At 38.3% G+C, this 9048-nt stretch overlaps 1 protein-coding gene across 2 annotated transcripts in view; it reads right to left on the reverse strand.

Moving 5' to 3' along the window:
- The window catches only part of LOC102195353 (ankyrin repeat and BTB/POZ domain-containing protein BTBD11-A), a 236889-nt gene that overhangs the window by 214317 nt on the left and 13524 nt on the right, over window positions 1-9048 (reverse strand). The gene's annotated exons all lie outside the window — the stretch shown is intronic.

Consider the following 9048-nt stretch of genomic DNA (forward strand, 5'->3'; position numbering starts at 1 on the left):
GTTCAAAGCAGGGCTCTGAAAATGATCTAAAACACAACTAAGAGAAAAATAAACTTTCCTTCCTCCAGAGAGAGTTTATGTAACACCAGTCACGAGGGTTATTTGTAAAAAACTGTACTATTCACCCCCAGCAGTCTCATGCATCATCCCCCTCCCCAGTCCCCCAGCCCTGTGCATTGTTTGTGTATAAATACGTTTCCATTGACATGAAGTGTTTTTCTTTTAAGTAAAACGACTTATTGCTCGAAAAGCATCTTAAATAAGTTAAGAAAGTTTCCCCCAGGACTGTAGGAAAAAACCTAGCACCTTATTTGTCAAAACTTGGCATCTAGATTACCCACAATCAAATTCCAGCTCCATCTGAGATGCAGTTACAATACGCTGGCAGCGAGTAATGTTGTCCCTGTATAATTGGTGTTGTTCCCATTTAAAGAAGAGAAGAAAAGTGCCGCTGTTGAATCAGTACACTAATACCAAGAGTTTATGTTTTTAAAATTGATATCGGGAGCAAAGAAAATCAAAGCTGGACTGGTGCTTCCTTACAAATAAAGGCAAACCCTGCATTTAAATCTCATGTATCTGTTACATAACTGAGCTGAACCACGGGAAGAGCATAAATCCAATACACCAAAAAGTTATCTGCATATTAAGTTATACAACTTTCTGCAACTCGCAGATGTGTTCAGTGATATTCAGCAATTCCCTTTGCAGCTATCTGGCTCTTAAGCAGCTCAGTAAACAACTATTTCCCACAGCCACAACACACACAATGATGGACTAACATCTGGTCAAGGGTCACAATGGTTTCAAAGGTCATTCCATCCTCTAATTCAGTGGTTCCCGAACCTTTTTTTGCTCAGTCCCCCTTTGTTTTACAAGAAAATCTTCTCCCCCCCCTGGCATAAACACATCCTCCAATCACACACACCCATATATTGTTTTCAAACTCCATTGCAATTAATTTCACATCTCAAACCTTTTGTAAAGAATTAAACAAATAAAAGTAAACACAGCTTTTTCTATGCGTTTGGGCCTTTCGTCCACACGTAAACAGCATGTTTAAAAATGAGATTTTGAAAAACTCCTGCCAGGGTGGAGATTTTCAAAATGTCAGTTTTTGCATTTACGTGTGGATGAGGAATATGGAGATTTACTCACGCAACATCAAAGGGCTGCGCCTTTTTGGAGTCACACTGTGCTCCACGTTATTATTTACATGAGATGAATTTCTACAATGGCGGACAGAGACAAAATACTGTTGCTGTTAATCTTACTATCTGCAGTTATTGCACACTTACATATACACATGCAGTTACTGTCCCTGCATTTAGACAGGCAGACGTGTCAGAGTGAACTTCGGACGTGGCTTCTACATTCAAAACAAATTCTACCTACCTTGGCACCACTGTTGTGCAGGTAAAGCCAAAGGCAAGATATGCTTCATCATATTTTCTAGTCTTTGGTTTGGAAACATATTTACATCTTCATCTTTTTTTAATTCATACCGTGCTGCCGACTTTGGGAACCACTTCTCTAATTTAACTTTTTGTTCAAATCAAAATCAAGTATTTGGCCTTTTTTCTGATAAATTACTTAAATGAATATTTAATTACTTTTCTAATTAACTAATCAGTTGCTTCAGGGCATGCCGTTGGTGTGCAGACATAGTGAAGCTGGGCAAAACACACACACACCTACCTACACAGTTGCAAATAAAACAAATCTCGAGCATCACTTACGCTTCTCTACCATCTCAAGACTGTCTTGAGCAAAAGTTAAATGCCAAGATTAATCCAACACAACATGTCACACGTTCACACCAGCACAAACGTCTCCTTTCTGTTTTCAAAACAAGTGTTTATTCAGCTGAATCCTTCCAAGGGAAAGCCTCTGATTTATTTATTTACTTATTTTTTTATTTTTCGTCTGTCATCTCGTTTGCAGAGGATGCAAGCGATTGAGTTTGAGTGTGACGGAAGTGCCTTTTCAATTAATCCTGCTCTACAGATGTCTCCACAGACGGGAAGGAAAGAAAAAACACAGCAGAACATTTGACGCGATGCTCGAATCTTCGCATTTGGGTTTTCATAAGAAAGGTGATCAAAGCTGATTTCCAGAGCAACTGTCTGACAGTCTTTTGTCGTTTTCTCCCCGGAGGAACACTTGTTCATTTCCCCAGATGGACTCATTGAATGCACATCAGTCTGTTTGTGTGTCGGTGTGTACGAGTCAGTTATTAATGGTGTCAGCGCCGAAAAAGTCTGACAGAGCAGTATCTGGATGGCATACAGGCTCATGGATAGTTGCACACGCACAATAATGGCAACAAAGAGCAGCCGACACTTGGGGCAGTCTGGCTGCGATGGCAAAATTTGGCCCTCTTGTACTTTTGAGGTCCCTCAGACCTGTTGTCACGATAAAGATCCTTTATGCACAATTAAAACTAGGACAAATATAAAATGTTTTTACATCGATAAGTGATGTGAAAGGGCACGGGGGACACTGGCCATCATTTTCTCGGTCTATCACACAGTAATCTCGCCTCTGTATGTAATTTACTCTGTCAGATCTCATTATCTTTCTCTTGTGTCACCTATCTGACAGCTCACTTTAAATAAACACGAAAATTATTCAGGACAGGTTTGCTCGCTGTCTCGTTTTAGCTTCTTTTTGTTCTGCAGGAAATGGGAAGAAGGCAAACTCCATTTTATTATATAAATTGTTTATTATTATTTAAAAATCTATTGATTTTTTTGGGATTTTAATTGGATTTTTTGGATTTTTTATTAAATATTTAAAAATTTGTTTTTATAATGATAAATATTAGTGTATAATTAGGACAACGTTTCTATTTTGTTTTATTTGATTTGTCCATGTATGAGAATACTAATCTTTCCTTTTAACTCCAAATGTTTAAATACTTTGAAAATGTGAAAATATTTGTGATCTGATTGGTTTAAATACTTTTAAAATAATTTATTATGACAAAATCTCAGGTTTTTTATTGATTTTTTGTTCATTTTCTATGTGTTTTATAACTATTTGGTTTTAAATTTTGATGTTTGTAATGTTTTTTGCATAAATATCTATGTTGTTAATATTTATAATGTCATCAATGTATGTGTTATTGTACTATATCAGTATCAGAGTATGAAAGACCTCATAATTTTAGAAAATTATGGTTTTAATCTATCAATAAATAACCACATATCTATATAAGAAATTTGTGTAAGCATTTACAATATGTGTAAGCAAATGCTTGCACATGCCCAAGCCTGACATCATTTCCAAGGTGTTCCCTGTGTGGGCTTAAAAAAACACAGAAATACAATTCAGGTGGCCACCAGGGAAAATTTCTGTCATCTCCTACATAATATTACTACTCTAACCTCCAGCATGAGGTCCCTAAACTTGCAAAAAATACCACCGCAGTGTTGTACTAAAACATGGATGAGCCCAATCCTTCCTGAGGACAGTTTATAACTGGGCACTCTATCAGCTTCACTCTCTTTATCCCCACGAGGACAGAGGGATTTATGCAGTGGAGAGGACACTCGGAATGATAGCAGCATAAGAACAGCCAGGGTGAAAAACCCCTGTAAGCATGCCGACCACGGGCAGCAGCAAGAGTGCGGAGGGAGTCGGTGGGGTGTGGATAGTCTGGGAAATGAAGCCGTGATTGATGTTTCCTGACCAATTTCACAGCCCTCGACTTCCAGCAGAGAGGAGGAGAGAAAAACAGAAAGGAAAAGGACAACTGTCAACAGTAAAAAGAAACTCCAAAAGGAAGCTGAGCTAGAATCACATTAAGGTGTGAAAGCTGCCAATAACTTACTGGAATTTAGCTGGAATTGCTAAAACTGTGGGGGCTAACTACTTCATGAATAATTTAGACTGTCAGCTTGTCCTTAGAGAAATATGTGATCTAAACAGTTGGTTAGCCCTTTTTTTTGCTTCATTTTTTTTTTCATTATCTATATTTACATGCTTTGTAAATATAGCCCTACTATAAGTTAGACCTCAGTCAGACCCACAGAAGCTGTGAGAACAGTCCTGGCAATCACTGGTGGGCAGGAAATAATGTATACTCCTGACCCGTTGGAGAGTGGTTGCTGGAAGAAGAAGAAGATAGTAGTCTGTGCCTTCCCTACAAACTATGGGTAAAAGAAAAGCAATCACTAGGAGGTAACCTCTTTACAACAAATTTAACCTAGCAACTGCCTCCAACTACTCACCAACTGATTGGAGGGGAATACCTAGTGGTTGCTAGAGGGTTGCTTATTGGTCTCTAGGCCTATATGACTGAGGCTTTAACTCCCCACTGGTCCTAAGAACCATATGTTCCGTTCTCTTGGATACAAGCAACAACCTTCGAGTCAGCCAAAGTATTTTAATAAGCTATCATTTCAGTTTACTGTTTTTAGCCATGGCAACAGCTTTAAAACTTTTAAAATTTAAAGATAAAGAAATAGCCAGATGTTATGACTTAACCCTGCTTTACCCTTTCAGGTATCTATTAAGTTATGTCCACTAATTAAAGTGGGCTATACATACATGCATACGAACGAGGTCAACTGTGAATCAATGCTTCACAGCTGGTGTGCTGTTTTGCCTTTCCTGGATGATAATTAAAGATTAGCCTTATAGAGCATGGATAGTGCTTCATGAATAATCTACAACAACCACCAAACTACCAACTCCACGACTGCAGCAGACACATGGTTTTATCTAATAATGCATTTTCAAATGCACGAGAGAGGTCACTCATTAAGATGTCTCCAGAGTTCCCTTAATCTTTGCATATTCAAAAGATCATCTTCATTTGTAGCAGCGGGAGCAGCATAAAGTAAAGGAGATGAATAAAAAGCCTAGGTAACCCCACTGCACACTAGCTGCCCAAAAGCAAACAGGGAAATTAATAACTTGCCAGTGAACTAGTGGAGCAAACCAGGCACGTTGTCCTCGGGGACTGATAGACTTAAAAGGATGCAAACAATCACAACGATGGCTCAAAATTAATGAAAATGCATTTCTGTGTCCCCAGAAGTGTAAACAGGCAGCTCTGTGCTAATTCACCACATCAGCTTTATAAGCTGAGTGATGTGCTGCCTCCACCCAAATGATCAATAAAATCAACTTATGTGGCTTTACATCGGCATTTGCTGGAAACAGAGGCACGCAACTAACACTTAATGTGTTGTTAATATGATGTCTGCAGTGGTAGTAGACAACAAAGGCCATCGCATTTCCACAACACTGCTGCATGGTTTGGAAAATGATTAGCTACAACGCCGCAGATATGCGTCAGTGCCCAAAAACAAACACGAAACAGACAAAGCGGGGAACAGAAGAGCTGAGAGAAGCAGATATGAATTAGTGCAAAGGGACTCAACATGCAATTATCAGATTAATCTGCTGGTTGAGTCACTGAAAATGACCTCACAACAGCTTTAACATTTATTAAAGTCCTCTGGTGAGGAAAACAGCAGCTATCTCACAGCAGATATGTCTCAAACTGTGTGTCTCGGTGGTGAAAAGATTATCTTTGGGTTTTAGACTGCTGCCAGTCAGACAATGAAAGCACTATGAATGCCTCAGCTTCGTCCCTAAGACTGAAGAACACTGTCCCTCACATTTTCTAGTGCGTTTTAATGCATACTCACATTGACTCAGCCTGACTCACACATTTAAGCCAATCTTTCACAGAGCCAAATGCAGGTCAGAAAGAGAGACGCTAGCAGCCCCCTGATGATGCATTTATGGGTGAGAACGGGCCAAAAACAAACTGTATTTTGATGACAGTACCAGGCTGCCTCTGGGACATTATGATGGATCATGGGTACTGATGAGATTGAGTATCTGTTTTCAGAGTGTGGGAAAAATCTGCTGCCGTGAAAGCCTGAGGATTATCTGCTCTGAATGTGTGGAAGCAGGAATGGTATCATGCAGCCACCTTGTGTAGGTGTGCATTAGCATAGGTGAATGAGTTCTTGGATGAATAAACTTGGCAGTGCAGGATATGCATGAATACCTATCCATGCACTTAAGGATGGCCGTGCTTGGCGTTTATAGCTGTCTGATGTATTAGGAGAGTTTCTTCCGGGGTTCCATTAACATTTTATGGATTAACTGTAACATTATGAGAATGCTTTGTGAAAATTTTTGCAGCTCTCAGAAATAGACCACAGACTTAAGTTACGCATCGTTCACTGACACCCATGGAATGCATAATATACTCTTATATTTCCCATCTTTGTAAAGTCCAGTGTTAGCTTTTAAATTAACAATGCAAGTGTAGCACTGTCCATTCAAACAAGTGTTTATGCCTAAGCTCTGTGATTACATCTGTTTTCATCTCTGTGGGAACGTATTTAATGCTCTAAATGAAACTCATTCATTTACCTGGTAAGTTTGCAGCACTTGTTCAGACATGCCAGCTGTCATTCCTATTTTTACACAGTTTGATAACATCGTGCGATTCTCTGCCTACGTTTACCTGAACTAAAAAGAAGAATGTGAATGTGCAGGGCTGTTAAATTTTCCCACTAGCGATATCAATGTCAGTTGAAATGTGGTTTTGATGTTTGTATATGATCATTCTGCTTTAAATGTCATTTACTTTAACATATTAAGCAATAGTGGAAAGCATTACAGCATTATTTCATTTTCATTCACTGTTATCCCCATATTAAGTGGTCACGTATGAACTCTTTTTTCCAAGCTTCTCTTATTGTTTGAGGCTTTCTAAGGGATTTCTTCTTTGTTTCTTTGAAATGACATAAGCTTAAATATATACGATTCAGTTGTCACTCTACCTTTCTACAGCTTTTTATTACTACTATAGTGAGCCCTAAAGCTAAGCTTTTAAATACCGCTGGTATGTATTACTGTCTCCAGGTTCACTGTGTCCTGGAGAGTATTATTATTTTATAGCTTCAGAAATGAATTAATGTCAGGAAAACTATGATTTAGATATGGAGCTTAACTTTAGGATCATATTTCTTTGGTTTCAAGTAATACAAGCCATGCAACAGCCTAATATCTACTAATCTCGTGTTTATGGGGATACATTGGGCAAAGTTGCAGTTTTGCTAATTCTTTGATATCTTCTTCATGCTTTATGATAAAACTTGTTGCTACTGGGCACGTACTGTACTTCATTGACTGACTCATTTAGTGTGTATTGTTATCAAGAACAGTTTAACCATCCTGTTATTTGCACGAAGAGATTACCTGAGCTCTTGTTTACATTAGCCTAATAATTTAGCACCTCTGTAGCTAGCAATAGTACAACTAATCCAACTTTCCTTATCCCCCCAATCTTCATAACAATTTAGTTTTGATTTTGATTTTTTGTTCTTGTGTTTTAGAAATATTTAAGCCAAAAATTGTTTTAAATATTTTCTAGATACCAACTAGCTGGTTAGCTAACTGCTAACATTTAAGTGCATTAGCATTACACTTTATTGTTACCCTTTGAGTAACACTTCACAAGATCCTTTTTAACATTTGGTAGAGCTTCAGTGGTTGTATTTGGGAACTGAAGCAAACTTTGGACCTTAGAGTTACTAGAGTTACCAAAGCTCAACACATTTACTTTATTTATTGGTTGTATTAACTATTTTCCAATATATTGATATCAACATTCAGAACTCCTGACAAATGAAAATCAAAAAGTAAAGAGGAGACAGTCTATGCCAAATAGACTTTTAAATAACCAAATATTGGTATCAGTATTAGTCTTAACGATCATATATGAGTGTGGCTCTAGAAGTTAATTACAGCAGAAATAGGCATTTAAAGAACAAAGATAACAGAGCTGATGTGAAAAGAAGGAAAAGAAAATTCTTGTTTCTTTCACTTGGGATCAAAAATATCCCCTATGCCTTTTTGTAGGCGCCACAGCTGCACCACAGAACCGTAAATGCCCTGCTGTATTAGTTAATCAGATATTCATTATGTAACTGAGAATCTAGTACAGGACAAAATATTTGTTTTACAGCTTTTACTAGAGTTTCAGTTTCATTATAATGTATTCAAGGTTCAGAAATGAGCTAAAATATGCACGTAGCAGCTATCACTGTAGTGGCCAAATACTCCCACAGGTGCAGTAATACCAACAAGCGCATGACTGTGACTGTGTGTGTCCAGACACCTGTTTGCTTGTCAGTCTGCACGCCCGCAGTAAGTCGGTTATTGGCAGTAAAACAGGACTTGGTAAAGAGGGGCTGTGATGCAACCTGTCTACACCTCGCTGTGCCTCTACTTGTCTACCACGCTGGGCGAAAGAGCCATATGATGACGCGAAACAGGTTCAGCCAGACAGGTGGCATAGCGAAATCGAACAAATACATTTTTTTCCCTATAAGTAAATTAATTTTTCCTTATTGTGCAATCGTGAAAGTTGCCACTGAGGACATGTTTTAAGAGATACTATGTAAACTGAGGTACTGAGCTTGGCAAGGAACTGAAATACGAGTGAGAACGATTATTGGGAAAAAGTGTTTCATGCACACACACAAAAATTAATATTTCATTCGATCAATAGTTCAGTTTCTCTCGAAACTTCAAAACAAGCTTCATTCTAAAAGATGTTTTAAGTGTCAGGGAACTGAATAGCTCTTGTTATTTTCATTTATTCTCACAGACTTCTGCAGGCAATTCATCTCATAATGCACTCATTTCAGTCTTTATACACCATCCACTTGAATCAGATCAATAACCTAAACATAAACACCAAAATTAGCCATTTATGTCCTCTTGTGCTCCATGCAAACACTCAAGCATGGCACAGTGATTATTAACAGCCCTAAAGTGCTATCCAGCAACATTAGCGTTATCTCATGACATTTAAAACATAAAAAGTCATTCGTCACCAGCAGCTAATGCAGCCAGGTACATTTTTGAAGCCATTACAGGTGAGTAACCACATAATCAGCAGCAGCGGTGGCTGTTTCCCTATTCACCCACAGCTTTATATGAAAACTCTGATTCTCTGTAGTTCACACCAAACTCTTTCACAAAAATGCCAAATTTAGCCCCGTATCT

Source organism: Pundamilia nyererei, unplaced genomic scaffold (genome assembly GCF_000239375.1).
Source record: "Pundamilia nyererei isolate P.nyererei 1_Seehausen unplaced genomic scaffold, PunNye1.0 scaffold00192, whole genome shotgun sequence".
NCBI classification, from domain to species: Eukaryota; Metazoa; Chordata; class Actinopteri; order Cichliformes; family Cichlidae; genus Pundamilia; species Pundamilia nyererei.